At 42.6% G+C, this 17,357-nt stretch overlaps 1 long non-coding RNA gene across 1 annotated transcript; it reads right to left on the bottom strand.

Moving 5' to 3' along the window:
* Positions 1-316: 316 nt before the first annotated feature.
* LOC121080684 lies at positions 317-8,960 on the bottom strand. The gene is made up of 3 exons (XR_005825461.1): positions 8,597-8,960; positions 3,624-3,628; positions 317-330 (listed from the first exon to the last, which is right to left on the bottom strand). It is a non-coding gene; the product is annotated as an uncharacterized LOC121080684 (long non-coding RNA).
* Between the last annotated feature and the right edge of the window lie 8,397 nt (positions 8,961-17,357).

The following is a 17,357-nucleotide window of genomic DNA, read 5'->3' as shown; positions in this document are numbered from 1 at the left end:
ATCTAGCCATTTCCTGGGTAGTAGGGTCTCAGTACACATAGCTGTTGCTTCAGAAGACAAATACCTTAACAATGAATGGTGTTCCTTGTCCTTTTTCTTAGCTTTTATTGCTGAGCATGACATCACATGGTACAGAATATCCTTTTGGTCAGTTTGAGTCAGCTGTCCTCGCTATGTCACCTCCCAATCTCTTCCCTACCCCCAGCCTACTAGCCTTTGGGAGCAGGGGGTTGGAAAGACAGCCTTGATGCTGTGCAAGCACTGCTCAGTACTAGCCAAAACATTGGTGTGCTATCAACACCTTTCTAGCTACAAATACAAAGCAGAGCACTATGAGGGCTGCTATGGGGAAAGTTAATTTCAGAACAAAGTGTAGGCAATTTCAGAGGAAATAGCGGGCTAACGGTTTCAGATAAAGGCCTCCATCTGCAGTTTCCCAAATTTGTTAATCTGATGAATCCTTTCCAGACTAAGACATCTTTAATCACAATGAGGTGCTGGAGCATGTCCAGAGAAGTGCAATGAAGTTGGTGAAGGGTCTAGAGCACAAGTCTTATGAGGAGCGGCTGAGGGAACTGGGGTTGTTTAGTTTGGAGAAAAGGAGGCTGAGGGGAGATCTTATCACTCACTACAACTACCTGAAAGGAGGTTGTAGGCAGGTGGGTGTCAGTCTCTTCTCCCAAGTATCAAGTGATAGAAGAAGAGGAAATGGCCTCAAGTTGTACCAGGGGAGGTTTAGACTAGATATTAGGAAAAATTTATTCACCAAAAGGATTGTCAAAAATTGGAACAGGTTGCCCAGGTGTCACGTTTTAACCCCAGCAGACAACTAAGTATCACGCAGCTGCTCACTCATTCCCCTCCACCCCTCAGTGGGATGGGAAGGAGAATTGGAAAAAAAGGTAAAAATTGAGGGTTAAGATAAGAAAAATTTAATAATCTTTTAATTATATTTTACTACAGTCTTTCAAAAGACTTGTAATGCTGAGTCAATTTTAGTAAGATAGAGCCTCATTGCATGAAACACTGAGATATGGTATGTAGTCTGACAAATGATGCAATTATTTTCCAACACTGACATTCTGTCTGGAAAGAAAAAACATTATAGCAAAACATCAATATTAAAATTTTAGTTCAGTTATTTTTTGTTATTTTAAATTTTGAGTATAATCATACTAAATGCAAATCTATTCTGCTAACAAAGTGAGTTCCACAAAAATTGGAATGGAGAAACAGTAGTAAGTCATTAGCTTGCAAGTACAATCAGCTTTTTAAGCCATCACTGTTGAACTGAGAGTTAACAAAAAATTTAAGAAAGAAGTTCACATGAGAATTCTCAACTTTTTTGCAGATCATACAAAAATCACCATTTAGTGAAAATTAGTTTAATTTACATGGAGTTTTCAGGCTAGACATTATTGACATGTAAGTGGTACCTTGGGTGAAAGACCTGGTGAATCATTTTTTCATCTAGGACTCACTGAGAAAATAGCTCAGTGCACTGGGTCTAGGGCTTAAGGATGAGATGGTTGCAAGTCCCACCCTCCTCCATTTCAGAATGGATCATTTTCTTAAGGAAATCTGAAGAGACAATACAACACCAGATTTGTTTGTGGGTTTGGCACTGTAAAAGATCAGTTTCCACTGATTTTGCTGCTCTTTCATCCATGATTAAAATGCATGTGTTCTTCAGAAAAGTCTGGAAAATGAGTTTCCAGAATAAAAAGAACAAAGGAACAAATTATAATAAAAAATAATTTATTCACCTCATATAATTATGAAAGGGAATCTGGTAGTGAAGCAAACCATGTTATCACTGAGCAGTGCAAACAATTGGGTACTTAACAGCCTTAATTAAGTTTTCTGTTTTAATATCATTACAAAGGTGTACTGGGTTTGGCTAGGATGGAGTTAACTTTCTTCATAGCAACCTGTATGGTGCTGTGTTTTGCATTTGTGGCTAAAAGAGTTTTGATAACACACCACTGTTTTAGCTACTGAATGAACAGTGCTTGCACAGCATCAAGGCCTTCTCTGTTTCTCACACTGCCCCTCTTCAGTCAGGCTGGGAGTAAGCAGGGGGCTGGGAGGGGACACAGACAGGACAGCTGACCAAAGAGCTACTCTACACCATATGACATTGTGCTCAGCATGGTGAAGGTAGAACCCTCATGGGGTCCATTACCAAAACCACTTCCCAAATATGAATACCCATCATCTTGTTATAGTTGAAATTGAAATAACTAGAGTCCGAAATAAATTCACTAAGTATTTATTAAGGCAGGAAAGCAAAAACAGCGCTGGGCGGCTGGGGAGTCGCAGCTCCATACAGGCTCGCAAATTCCGACAAGTAACACAGCCCTTTTATCCTCAACTTCAAGGCCGGTTTAAGCAAACAGTTATGCTCTCAGTCCCGTAGCAAGAAGCTGTATATTACAAAACTAATCTATTTTTATACTAAGCTCTAGACAAAGACAAAGGTTGTCATAGTAACATGAGATTATGGTTTAACATTTGCCTTGAGAAAGTACATCTAACAACCTCATGGTTAACTCTTTTCTTGCCAGACAGAACATTCTCAAATCTGTTGCAGCAAGATCATTCCTTTTGTTAAAAGTCCATTTGATCAGCAAATTACCCTTAGTTACTTATTACAATCTTATTTTAAAATAATTAAGAAGATTTTGCTGTTGCATTTTTCCATGAGGTAGGAAAAGAGAAAATGTCTATTACATAACACTTCCTCTGACACAGGGCTAAAGATGTGCCAATGAAACAGATGCTTCCTATTCAGTTTCCCTTTGCCACATGGGGATCCACTTGGGAACCAGGCCTCTTGTTGCAATGCTTCCTATGAAGATCTTTTCCTGACTCGAAGAGCTACAGTTGTATTATCTTGTACAACTCTGAGTTCTGTATGTTGACGATATATAAGGTGACAGTATGTCCATGAGGACTATCAAAACTAGGCTGTGAAACAGGAAGGGTGGGTGTTGGGGTTTAACCTCAGTAGGCAGCTAAGCTCACTCCCCCATGCAGGAGCGGGCTGGAAACTAGGACCATGCATGGCAATCAGTTAGCTGAGGGGAATGTGCTCGAGCTTGTCTAGACAACAATTAACATGATGAGACATCTTTACAGAGCACAGGGGAGTGGGAGAAGGATGGCGCCAAGGATGGCGCCAAGGAAAGGTAACACCTTGCTGTTGATTGATGGTAGTTAACCACCAATCAGGGATTGCCTAGTATGCAATGCTTAGCTTCAAGAACCAATCTGTTTAAAATGCGCAGCTTCTGAAAGTCTATATAAACTCGTGCTTCTGTACAATAAATTGACATTTGCTTGCATCAAGCTGCATCCCGTCTCTTCATTCGCCGCAAATTGGTGACCCCGACGTGATGCGTTTAAGGATCTAACGTGAAGGGCTCTCGAAATTTTATGATTATGCATGAATAATTAATGAATATGTATGAATAAGTTCTATATATGGAATCTGATTTTGGGACCTGGTGTGTGTTGATCGTGAGAAGACTCGCTCACGCACCCGGCCGTTAATAAAGAAGTGTCTGCTTATCTACATCACATTGGTGTTGATAAGTTCTTCATTCCGAGATTTCGGTAACACTATCTCAACAACAGAGATGAAGCAATGGAGATAAAAAGGCAGGGAACAGATTTCCAGGAGCATTAAGCAACTCTCATTTATTTCAGCTGCCTTTGCAAGTGCTGGAATGCCCATAAATCAGGCCTTAAAAGTAACTCAACCAAGGCCACAATGGGCATTAGGTCAGACCTGAAAATAATATATAGGGATCACTGATATCATCCTGATACAAAAAAGTCACAAAACCACATCTCTCTCATCTAGAACCTGTCAGTTTGTTATCTCAGTCTCTAAAGTTTTACTACTCAGGCAACAAAGCTGCTGCAAACTCTGCCCAAAAATGTAGGCTTCAATGCTCCCAGGGTATAATAGCATCACAGAGACCTATATCCATAAGCTGAATCTCACCGGGTACTGCATCAGATATGTTTTTATAGTACCATTTTACCAGTATACATGAAAACTCCAGACTTTTTCAGTGTTACTCGGAGTCTTGAGCAAAAATGTAGCTAATAAAACCCACACATCTGATCTGTGTTAAAAATGGAAGCTTGATGTTTTTGTCCTGGCCCACATCTGCACTTTTCTAATATGATAAGAGCAGACAGAACTATTCTGGATTTATTAGGCAGAGCTAAATCTGACTGAATTGAGGTTTTGATGGCACTTTTGTACTGGGAAACATTGGGGCCTAAATTTCATCAGTGGATGCAAAGCATTTTTACTTGCCTTTTATTTATGCCATCTCAGGTCCATGCTTTTGTGTCACTGTGACACCTGACATGCCGAGTCCTGACTCTGTGTGTGTCTGAAAGGTAAAGGTGGAAGAAAAAAGTCACTTCCTATGTCATTAGTATAATTTGCAGGCCTGAGACTAGAGACACTGTGCCCTGTGAGGGAACGAGAAGACGCTCCCGCTTGCCTCCCATAGGAACGATAATGGCCGCTTCTTTACGTGTGCGCTAAACTGCACCCCAGCCCACCCTGGCCTTGATACAACTACTGAGCAAGAAGGAAAAAAAAGATGACAGCCAGAGAACGCTCGAAGAGTGGGGCTGAGCTGGGCGTGACTTTGTGTAAAGCCGAATGCGGAAGGAGAGGTGACGATGCTATCTATCCGCCCCCGCCTTCTCAATGTTGTCTCTTTACGGCTGAGGGCTCTCGCGAGATCACTATTGGCGCCATGACCACTGTACGAGAGCGGTAGCGGCTAGTAAACGCTCTCTGAGGGTTGAGGATGGCTCTCGGTGGTGTTCGTTAGACCTGCCTGTGGCGATTCCCACCAGTCTTTGCTTGGTGTTGTGCTGCAGGAGTGGGCTGGAAACTAGGACCATGCGTGGCAATCAGTTAGCTGAGGGGAATGTGCTCGAGCTTGTAGGTCACGAACCCTGGGAGGACAAGGAGTGTGAATAGACACAACAATTAACATGATGAGACGTGTTTACAGAGCACAGGGGAGTGGGAGACTGATAGCGCCAAGGAAAGGTAACACCTTGCTGTTAATTGCTGGTAGTTAACCACCAATCAGGGATTGCCTAGTATGCAATGCTTAGCTTCAAGAACCAATTAGTTTAAAACGCGCAGCTTCTGAAAGTGTATAAAAACTCGTGCTTCTGTACAATAAATTGACATTTGCTTGCATCAAGCTGCGTCCCGTCTCTTCATTCGCCGCAAATTGGTGACCCCGACGTGATGCGTTTAAGGATCTAACGTGAAGGGCTCTCGAATCGCCTATCTGAGCGACATGCAGCGAATCCCACAGAACTTTGAATGATCTGCTGAAAGGAAGCAGGAGCCGGCCAGAAATCCCTCCGGAGTTGAGAGGTGAGCTGTGGGAAATCCGTAACGGGGAATCAGGCTTCGTCCCCAGAAAGAGACGTATATGGACTCATGAAGGGTCTTCTAGTCAGATCCGGGAGTCCGTGCCTCAATCTCCTCAAATGGTGACCCCTATGGTGGTGTTCCGAAGCCTTGGAAGAGTAAGGACGGAAAAAAGACAGCTCGTGGAAGAGGGCTGTGTTCCGAAGGAGACAGCTTGGCTGAACGATCGTCTTGCTGTCTGGACCAGGCGGACAACCTAAACCCCAAGGATAACACCTGTATTCATCGAGACAGGTGAGCAGCCAAGAAACTTTAGAGACTTTGTACACACTTTCATTCTTTCATACAGCAGCCAATTGTATGATGCTGCCGCGGAGGGGAACTCCATGTCGGGAATGCATTTAGCATCTTGGTGGCAAATTCTGACTACTCTTTGCCAAGTGTGGACTAATTCTACTAACGGTGCTAAACCAGAGGAAGCTGTAAATTCCACCGACAGCGCGACTCTTCTTAAGACACCGTCAGCGATGGAGATTCTGTCCACACCTCCTCTGCCCCCAAAGCTTCTGTCACTGATTGCAGTGACCCTCACAACACAAGGCCAAGCACGGGAACAGGACAACTCGGACAATGATTTTATTGACACTGATAAACCTTTTGATCCAGGTCCTATAGATCTGGAAAAGGAGCTAGACCTTTCCCCCAACCCCTTGTCTCTCCTGATGCATTGATTGTATTTTTGGGGAGGGTGAAAGGGAGTCTGAGGGATTGGTGGCAGGAATGCAAGTGGGAAACACTTCAGTGATGGGTTTTGGGAGTCGCTATGGCATGTTCAGTATTTTGTCGGACAAATCAACCTGCAGAGTGGCAGCCTGTGCAATACGAGGCTGTTAAAGAGTTAAGCAAAGCAGTGCGGGAAGGGAGGATTCATAATACATTTGCTATGTTCCTTCTTGAAGTGATGGCAGAGCCTTATACGCTCACACTGCATGATTGGAAGTCATTGCTTTGTATGGTACTAACTGATACAGTATATGATGTGGTTATCTGATTTTTGTGAGCTATGTGTAGTGGCCTTGATTGAAAACCTTAATCGGGGAATTGCTGTTAACTATGAGCAGTTAGCTGGAGCAAATAACTGTGCCGTTTCTGTGACCTAGGCAAGGTATCCCAGGGACAACTATTTGCAAATGAATGAGATGGCTATTAAGGCAGTCCGGATGCGGGAGTCTTGCCACAGTCTTGCAGGGTCCTAGAGAGTCACTAACTTTAATACTAACTTGATTGATTGGCTTCAGAATATTTTGCAACAAGTCGAACATCAGGAAGCTCAAGGGATGCTTTTAAAACAACTAGCTGTGATAATGCCAATGAAAATTGTAAATGGGCAACTTTCACAATCGCAACCCCAAAATGTGTCAAATGATTGTAATGCAGAACTCATAGCAGACTGTAATTCTCAGGCTGAGTTCTGGAATGCAGCATAACAGATTTTTGCTTCTCTAATCTCTTCTGTAAGAATAGTACACGCTTTTAACTTGCTTAGTAAATTAGGCTGCTAGCTTGCTAAACAAAGTAATACTACAAATAATATTTTTTTTTCTGGCTTATTAACAGATGCTGATTCTGTCCATCATATGTTGCTACAGAACCGAGTTGCTATTGATTTTTATTATTAGCACAGGGACACAAGTGTGAAGACTTTGATAGGATGTGTTACGTGAATCTGAGTGACCACTCTGAATTAATTTACAAAAGTATCCAAAACTCAAAAGCCTTAAAACAAAGATCTGCAACAGAGCCAGGGGCGGTATGCCTTTGGTCTCTTCTCACGGCTGGGAAACTTTGGGCCATGACTCAAAAGTATTACAGGATTTATTATAATTATCTTTAACCACCTTATTGATGTTTGCCTTATGTCTCCCATGCCTTTTTTTTCCTGTATTCAGTGTTTAGTTGATTGTAACATAAAGCAGGTCATGGTCACCCAGCTACACACATGCTTTGCCTCCTCGCAATTAAGCAAAAAAGAGGATAGAGAATGTCTGAAGAGAGAGATAGGAGAGGAAACTGGAGAATATTTGACCTAACAAGAGATGAGAGAACAGCTAGGTATTGTGAAGTAGAAGAGGAAAGATAAACATGGTTATCTAATGTTTAATAGGTGTCTGCACGCTTGTAGAGATATATAGCTATGTAACTACATGAATGATTCCTACCCTGAGCCTGGTGGAGCATACAGCTGCGGTTTGTGTCCGGGCTCAGAGATGTAAATAGGGGCTTCTCTGTTTTGGTGAAAGTGTTTCTCTTTGCATAAAAAAAGAGGGAATGAAGGGAATGACCCCAGAGGTATGTTCAGAGAAGGCATGCTATGTTTTGAACTTTTTGACTGAACCAGTGCTTGTTTGGTGTGCCCTTCCACCTATGTATAATGTTAATCCAAAAGAAGATGATATTGACGTGCGGAATTAGACTCTATATCTCGAAAGTTATAAAGTAGGTATGTTTATTGCGCGCAGATGCACGGGGGATTGCTCCTCCACAAGCGTGCATGCCCGAAGTGACGAACCATCTCACATTTATACAATAAAACAAATGAATATTCAGTTAACGCCTATACATATTTGTATACATAAACCCGCTTACTCTGGCTTCCTATGTTAATTAGCTTATCAGTCCTTTGCCTAGAAAGTGGTGGTCTTGCAGGTTTGTAGGTGATTCATGTCCTTGTGACCATCTGATCTTCTCCAGCAAGAAGACTTCGAACTCTCTCCCTCTAGATAACATTGGAATGTCTCTCATCCTTTTCTCATCCTTTTTATAAATAGCCCCTTTGTTAGAGGAAGAAGGGTAGGTGTCTCCTCAAAGCTGTGTCCCTATGTGACCAGACACCACACCCATGACCAGTCACCATACCCACATTCCTTGAGCAGACATATACAATCAGGATCGATTTCCATTGTCCCCATTTCACACTATTTCTCCATATCAATATTGTTTACACTTTGAATGTCGATAATTGTTTTTCTGTAGATGCTAATGTAGTAGGAGGCTATGATGGGAACGTGTCGCAGCGGTTCTTCTCTTTTCCGGAGTAACAGCAGGGAAAGCATTAAAGAGTTAAATCACCTTGTTTGGTAGGCAGTTAAGAATGTGAGTCAAAATTGCCACTGCTTTTTGTTGTTGCTTCAAGGACATGGCCATGAGGATTTGGATGGTATGTGCTGAATGGATTTTAGGCGCCACATTGCAGCAACATGTTATCAAAATCTGAGAAAATGTCAGCCTTTTTGGCATCCATTCACTCAATTGGCAGTATTGTTTGTTTGCTATTACCTTGGTTGCTGTCATGTTTGCAAGGGCCCTGCAGAACATGGCAAACCTGGTACTAGCTGTTCAAAAACAAAAGGGGGAAATTGTATAATTGTACGGGACAGAGACAGTGGGTTATTTTGACATTGATAATATGTCTCAGTTGTTTTTTTATTTGTTCTATTACTTATACCTTGTTTTTACTCATTCGGTTTCAAAGGTGCTTTTTGTGCAACAGGAAGGGGGAGATGCAGGAGCGGGCTGGAAACTAGGACCATGCATGGCAATCAGTTAGCTGAGGGGAATTTGCTCGAGCTTGTCTCGACAACAATTAACATGATGAGACATCTTTACAGAGCACAGGGGAGTGGGAGACTGATAGCGCCAAGGAAAGGTAACACCTTGCTGTTAATTGCTGGTAGTTAACCACCAATCAGGGATTGCCTAGTATGCAATGCTTAGCTTCAAGAACCAATCTGTTTAAAACGCGCAGCTTCTGAAAGTGTATATAAACTCGTGCTTCTGTACAATAAATTGACATTTGCTTGCATCAAGCTGCGTCCCGTCTCTTCATTTGCTGCACCCCCACAGTGGGATGGGGGAGAGAATCAGAAGGGTAAAAGTGAGAAAACTTGTACATTGAGATAAAGACAGTTCAACAGGTAAAACATAAGCTGCATGCACAAGCAAAGCAAAATAAGGAATTCATTCACTACTTCCCATCAGCAGGCAGTTGTTTAACCATCTCCAGGAAAGCAGGGCTCCATCATGCATAATGGTTACTTGGATAGACAACTGCCATAACTCTGAACGTCCCCCCTTCCTCCTCCACCATCCCGTTTTTATTGCTGAGCATGCCATCATATTGTATGGAATATCCCTTTGGTCAGTTGAGGTCAGCTATGCTGGCTGTGTTCCCTCCCATCTTCTTGTGCCTCCCCAGCCTATTCACTGGAGGGGTAGTGCAAGAAACAGAAAAAAGGCCTTGAAGCTGTGTAAGCATTGTTCAGCAACAGCTAAAACATCGGTGTGTGTTATCAACATTGTTTTCATCACAAATCCAAAACATAGCCCTATATCAACTACTATGAAGAAAATTAATTCTATCCCAGCCAATACCAGTACAGTGAACATAGTCTGCCCTCCAACTTTTGCTCTTAAAACATGACTCACACAGATCAGGCCAAAGAAGGAGAAGGAAAATTACTCTTGTGACTTAATGCCTGAAAAGCACTTCCAAAAAAGGAGAAATCAGAGTTCTGGTCCCTGAAAAAGTGTGGGATAAGGTTTTGTATTCCTCCTTATGGAAAATGCAGGTCTTGCCACTAGAAGTTAAATCTGAAGTGGTGCTTTCTGTTTCATTTCCATGTTAAAATGCCAGAGACAAAACAAGTAGATGAATGAGCAAAAATAAGCAGTGAAATCATGTTTTGCTGCTTCAGTCATGAACTTCAGTCATGTAAGTCTACAGTTTTAGTGATCTGGTAGGTACCATGCAACAGTACTGTGGAACTGAGTGCACATGCAGGCTGCCAAGCAGCAATGGTGTTCCTCCTCTGACTCAGACACCCCAAAAAGTAAATATTCACAGGAGACATTACTTCAAGGTAAGCTCAGTAGAAAAATGACATGTTTCCTTGCTGAATTCTGCAAATCATACATGCAAAAAAAAAATTAAATTAAAAAAAATCCTGAAGTTGGAACAAATCTCCACAATTGGCTATTCTAATCTATTAGCATCACAATAAAATTATCTGCCTAACTAATATTTAGACCCTGAACACACAAGAAAGATATACAAATGTTATCTGCAGAAACCTTCAAGTTAAGTGCAGTGTTTATAACATTTACATGTATTTACTGTACTCCGTATAATTGCAAACCATTCCATTTTGTAACACATTTAACAAAGTTCTTGCCTTCCTGGCCTAAAGTGGTATTGCTGTATTAACACTAGTCTGTGCTCTGTCCACTGGTTGTGCACAAGGTGGCAGTTTCCCCATGTTGACAATAAAGTCTTTATGATCCAGATTGTGATTGTGTCAAATCTTTGCTCTTTCATGCATATCTGGTGCCAAATCAGGATTGGTAACTTTACCATTACTAGCTATGTTTATAGTCAGTCAACAGTAATTTGCACTGAGGCCAACAAACTGCTAAAGGCCAAATATAATCACAATACCAAATTATCTGGTCTCTGACATACCCTGTCGCGACGGAGGGAAGACACAGTCACTCAATATGAGTGAGCAGCAGACTTCGTTTATTGTACCTTACAGTCACCTTTTATGCCTTGTTATAATTAGCTCATACATATTACAAAAGTTAAGCTCATTATTGGTTTCTCTTCTGTAGTTATCTGTTCCCACCTGTAACATTCTTTTCCCACCGCGACCTTCCTGTTAATGCGTAACAAGAACAGCCAAGGATAGTGTATTTTTGCTTTACTTCAGATAAGCTGAGAGCGATGTGCATTTTTGTCCAGCCAGCTGGACTATGTCTATGTGAACTTTTTCAGCTAGCCAGTTATCCACAGTACCCATGCCTCTAATTTTACACAATAGCTCCTGCATAAACTCAACAGCCTGGGTCCAATTACACCTTTTTCCTTCAAATGCATCCAGCCTTGATTTGAAGACTCAGGGCAGGGGGGGAACACATCTGTTCCAGTATTAGTTACCTCAGCTATTAAAAATTTGCTTCATACTCTAGGGAAAAAAAAGCTGGAAGTGACAATGTATTGGGTTTGAGTGGCAAGCTTTTGGTAGAGGGGGGGCTACAGGGGTGGCTTCTGTGAGAAGCTGCTAGAAGCTTCCACTATGTCCTATAGAACAATGCCAGCTGGCTGCAAGACAGACCTGCCACTGGCCAAAGCTGAGCCAATCAGTGACAGTGGTAGCACCTCTGGGATAACATATTTAAGAAGGGGGAAAAAACTGCTGGGCAACAGCAGTCAGAAGAGAAGAGTGAGAATATGAGAGAAACAACTGCAGACACCAAGGTCAGTGAAGAAGGAGGGGGAGGAGGTGCTCCAGGTGCTGGAGCAGAGATTCCCCTACAGCCCGTGGTGAAGACGTGGTGAGGCAGGTTGTTCCCCTGCAGCCTATGGAGAACCCCATGCTGAAGCATGTGGATGCACCCATAGGAGGCTGTGACCCCACTGAGCCTGTGCTGGAGTGGGTTTGCTGGCAGGACTTGTGACCACATGGAGGATCCACACTGGAGCAGCCTGTTCCTGAAGGACTGCATCCCATGGGAAGGAATGATGCTGGAGCAGTTCATGAAGAACTGCAGCCCATGGAAAAGGCCCATGTTGGAGAAGGTCATGGAGGACTGTCTCCCATGGGAGGGACCCCACACTGAAGCAGGGGAAGAGAGTGAGAAGGAAGGAGCAGCAGAGACAACATGTGATGAACTGACCACAATCCCCATTCCCTGTCTCCCTGCGCCACTCAGGGGAGGAGGTAGAGAAACTGGGAGTGAAGTTGAGCCCAGGAAGAAGGGGTGTGTGTGTGGAGGGAAGGTGTTTCAAGATATGGTTTTATTTCTCATTACCCTACTCTGATTTGATTGTTAATAAATTAAATTAATTTCCCTGAGTGCAAGTGGCGGGGAATAACACGCAGCTGATTCAATATGAGTGATAAAGCATGATTCACTTTATTAGCCCGAATAGCTCCTATTTATACAGTGTATCTAATTATGCATATTCAGCAGTCTATGATTGGCTAGAATCACTACTTAGTCATTTACATGGTCCTCCTACTTGCAGTTAGCTAGCTTACATAACTTCTTTATCTTTACTGCACATACCTCCTCAGAGTTGTTTGTGAAGCCTGTTAAGGCCGTGGTGTCCCTGCAACTCCGCAGCCATCAGCACAGCTGGCAACCTCAGCTGAGGCCTAGTCTTGATAGCACACCAGTTAGATTCAGCTCTACTCATACAAATGCTCTAATGATCTGTGACCCTTCTCATCCAGCCATTCTCCAACACCTGAGTTGAGTCTGTTTTGTCCATGACAATGATGGTGAGTGATCTCTCCCTGTCCTTATCTCAACCCATGAGCCTTTCATTATATTTTTCTCTCCTCTGTCCAATTGAGGAAGGGGAGTGATAGAGCAGCTTGGTAGGCACCTGGTGTCCAGCCAGGGTAAACCCACCACGGAAAACCTTAAGATAAATCAATATAAAATTACACATACCTGCTTTTAAAAACTTGAAAACTGCATCAGAAAATAGCTATTCCAGCTTCTTCATCTGTGTTTTCCTTTCTCCTCAGACAGAACGATCTCCTCAGCTCTATTTGTCATTTTAAGTAAGGCTAGTCTGTGATCATTTTTACTAGGAACTTAGGCTGTGTAAGACTATAGTTCATTTGTCCTTATAGAAATTTGTTGCTAGTTTTTTACTGGAAGTGTTTACTGAAATCCTATCTATAACAGTGTGATGGGTTGACCTTTACTGGCCACCAGGTGCCAGCCAAGCTGCTCCATCACTTCCCCTTCTCAACAGGATGGGGGGGAGAAAGTAAGATGAAAAAGCTTTTGGGTCAAGGTACGGACAGGGAGATCACTCAGCAATTACCATCACAGGCAGGACAGACTCAACTTGGAGAAGATTAAATTAATTTATTGCCAATTAATAACAGAGTAGGATGGTGAGAAATAAGAACAAACCTAAAAACCCCTTTCCCCACCTCTCCCTTCTTCCCAGGCTTCAACTTCACTCCGGATTCTTTGACTTCCTGCCTCCCAAGCAGCACAGGAGTATGGGGAATGGGGTTGCGGTCAGTCCATAGCACTTCATGCTGCTTCTCCTTCCACTTCACGCTCTTCCCCTTCCTCCAGCATGAAGTCTTTCCCACAGGATACAGTCCTTCACAAACTGCTACAGTGTAGGTCCTCCCCATTGTTACAGAAGGGTTAAGGTTTAATCTTAAGAATTTAGAAGTAGTCATACATCCTAGGTTCAAACAGTTATTGTTAAGGTACCTTGTTTGTTTGAAACTAATCTTTGTATACTTGCAAGCAATAAATTCAGGTTCTAACAAAAGGGTAGCCCTGGAGGATGAAGAAAAACCAGCCCAAAGGCCAGAAATTCCAGGCCAAGAAAGAGTAAGAGACCGAGATGACCCGGTTTAAGACCATATATGGTGTCATGGTTTAACCCTGGCTGGCAACCAAGCACCATGCAGCTGCTTGCTCACTCCCACTCACCCAGAGAGATGGGGACAAGAATTGGAAAGAAATGTAAAACTCAAGGGTTGAGATAAGAATAATTTAATAGGTAAAGCAAAAGCCAAGCACGCAAGCAAAGTAAAACAAGGAATTAATTCACTACTGCACATCGGCAGGCAGATGTTCGGCCATCCCCAGGAAAGTAGGGCTCCTTCACATGTAACAGTTACTCAGGAAGACAAATGCCATAATGCCAGATGTCCTCCCCCTTCGTTCTTCTTCCCCCAGTTTATATACTCAGCATGACGTCATATGGTATGGAATACCTCTTTGGCTAGTTCAGGTCACCTGTCCTGGCTGTGTCCCCTCCCAGTTTCCCATGTCCCTCCAGCCCTCTCACTGGCAGGGCCCAAGAAACCAAAAAGTCCTTGATTTAGTATAAACATTACCCAGCAACAAATAAAACCGTAACTGTCCTATCAACATTACTCTCACACCAAATCCAAAACACAGCATTGTACCAGCTACTAAGAAGAAAATTAACTCTATCCCAGCTGAAACCAGGACATATGGGGACTACAAAGGAGAAGTCCAGCCAACTGAACAGAGAGAGGAGTGGGTGGATTTGCAGACTCTCAAGACCACCGAAGGACCCTGCTCTGTACAACTGGGCATGCACGAGGAGGAGGGCAAATATTATAATTAGTTTGGGGTAATTTTGTGAATATGTATGTGTTTTCCAGGAAATTTGTTGACTACGTATATATGTACTACATAAAAAGAGCTGCCTGAGAGAAGGAAGCCATGCACATTTAGGTGGAGCAATCCCCTGTGCATGCAGCGCTACAATAAAAAATGCTTGCTTCTTAATGCTACCTTGGTGTTAAGGAGTTTTATTCCTGATTTCCATGACACCATGGGCTGCAGTTCTTCAAGAACTGCTCCAGCCTGGGGCCCCCATGGGGTCACAGGTCCTGCCAGAAGACCTGCTTCAACATGGGCTTTCTGCAGGCTGCAGCTTCCTTCAGGGCATGTCCACCTGCTCCTGCATGGGTTCCTCCATGGACTACAGGGGGACAACTGCTCTTCCACAGTGTTTTTTACCCTATCTTAAATATGTTTCACAGAGGTGCCAACATTGCTGTTTGGCTCAGCTTTGGCCAGCAGTGGGTCCATATTAGAACTGGCTAGAACTGGCTCTGTCCAACATGGAGGAAGCTCATGGTCTCTTCTCACAAAAGCCACCCCTGCTGTACCCTGCTACCAAAACCTTGCCACATAAACCCAATACAATCAGTAACATTTTCACATAATAAACTGTTCTCTAAGTCCTACTAGTTTGTTCCTGCTGTTATACTGTGTATAAACCAGATGGGTAGGTTCTGTCTGGGCTCTCCTCCAAGAAGTTTTCAGCTTTTTTTCTTGTTGGCCAAACGTATCACCTTCAATTTATAATCATTATCCACTAACTGAAGGACATCAGGACTCTTCCTGAATCATGTTTCCTAATTGCATTTCTGCCAAACCCATGACAAGGATGGAATCCTTGTTCCCATGTACATAGTACTTGGGCAATCTTTGTGCTGCAGTATGTGCACTTGTTTCCACATATTAATAATTTTACAAAATGTATAAAGATGGAAACAGTTTTTGCTTGTATGATATTTTAAAAATAAAATTTAGTACATTTGAAACACTCAAATTACCAGGTTTTATCAAAACCACTCATTGGCAGGAGTAGCTCAATGTTAAATTTTGGCAGACTAAATTATATAGGAACAGAGAGTAAAAGGTGTTTAACTAACAGGATTTGGTTTCAGCTACAGAGACCTCAGCATATTTGGTTATCGTAACAAACATACTAGTAAATATATGCCAAAGTTTTTATATCTTAGTATACAAGAAAAGCAAAAGAATCAAACATGGCAGAGTATTTCAATATCAAGCAGCACAAACTTATTCAAAACTTATCAAAGTATCTTTTTTTTTTGATTTTTTTTTGATATTTGATTATGTTAAGTAGTTCTTTTCCTGAGGAAGAAAGAACTAGTTCTGTTGTGTAATTCTGTTATGACTGATATGTAATTTTCCAGCCTTTGATAAAAAATGCCTGTCTGAAATGGGAAAAATAGACATGGAAACTACAAAGATCGTCTGTCCAGTTTAGTCAGGTCATCTTCACTGGTCTTTTTTCAAGTTAATCCCTGTTGCATTCTCATTAGATGATGCTGCCCCTGCAAGGTGGGTCTCAGGACCAGGTAGGGGGAGAGGGAAAAAGAGGAGCAAGGAGTGGAGGGTAGGAGATAGAAGCATATTGCTTTTCTCAGACTGGGATCCTTTCCCTGGGAAGGCTGGCTGGTTACACAGACCCATTGGCATGCCAATGTTCAGATGGCCAAATGGTGATGACCACCACAATGATAAATTTTGGTGCTGAGAAGTGACAAAGAGCACCTGGGTGAAACAAAGCAGAGGCATGGCCATTTCATCTCCCATCAGTATGTCTATCAATTAACTGTAAATTTTTTTCTTTTTAAAACAACTCTAAAAGACAGTGAGGGTGGAATTGCCCATACTCTCACTACTTTATTCACTACATTTGACTGCAATGGGTCAGAAATGGTATATCAGATTTCTAGCCCCACCTTCCTCCTCTTTTCCAAAGAGGAGCTCAACAGTCCTAGATCTATATCACAAGGCATCTCTTATGCCTATTTTAATCTGTCTCTTCCATTTTGTACCTTTAACCATCATTTCTTGTTAAAGATACTGCAGTAGTTTATACATTTTTTTTTAAGTTTACTGGTAGAAAATAAATTAACTTAGCACTGATAGATCCCAATTGCTACAACAATTGGGACAAGTTGAACATAAGACGTCAGCGTGCCCTTACAGCATGGAAGGCCAACTGCATCCTGGGCTGTATTAGCAAGAGTGTAGCCAGCAGTTCCAGGAAAGGGATCCTTCCCCTCTGTTCAGCACTTGTGAGACCACACATGAAGTGCAGTGTGCACTTTTGGGTTCCCTCGTACTAGACAGGCATGGACATACTGGAGCAGGTCCAGCAGAGGACTACTAAGATGGTCATCAGCACTGGAAAAGCCAGGTGACGACATGCTCACCTGGACAATGGCTGAAATCTTTTTGCATATCCCACAGCTCATTCAGAGATAGGAATCGAGAGGTTACCTCTTTTTCTGCCTCTTCCTCCTGTTCCTGTGATGGCCCTGTGTAGAGGGATTTTTAAAAGGACCGAGGACATATGTTACCATTGTTCGGGTTGGACAACCCAGGCCTGTTAGTTGAAGCTGCAGAGCAACTTTAAATTGTCCTTGAAACAAGCAGTGGGAGAAAGAAAACAAGCTGTGCACAAACAAGAAGCCAGGTGCAGAGCAAGTCCTGGGAATCGCGAAATCAACACACTCTCATCAGCACACTCTGA

The sequence above is a fragment of the Falco naumanni genome, chromosome W (assembly GCF_017639655.2).
Source record: "Falco naumanni isolate bFalNau1 chromosome W, bFalNau1.pat, whole genome shotgun sequence".
Taxonomy (NCBI): Eukaryota; Metazoa; Chordata; class Aves; order Falconiformes; family Falconidae; genus Falco; species Falco naumanni.
The sequence above is the reverse complement of the archived record's forward strand: the minus strand, read 5'-3'. Positions and strand labels throughout refer to the sequence as shown.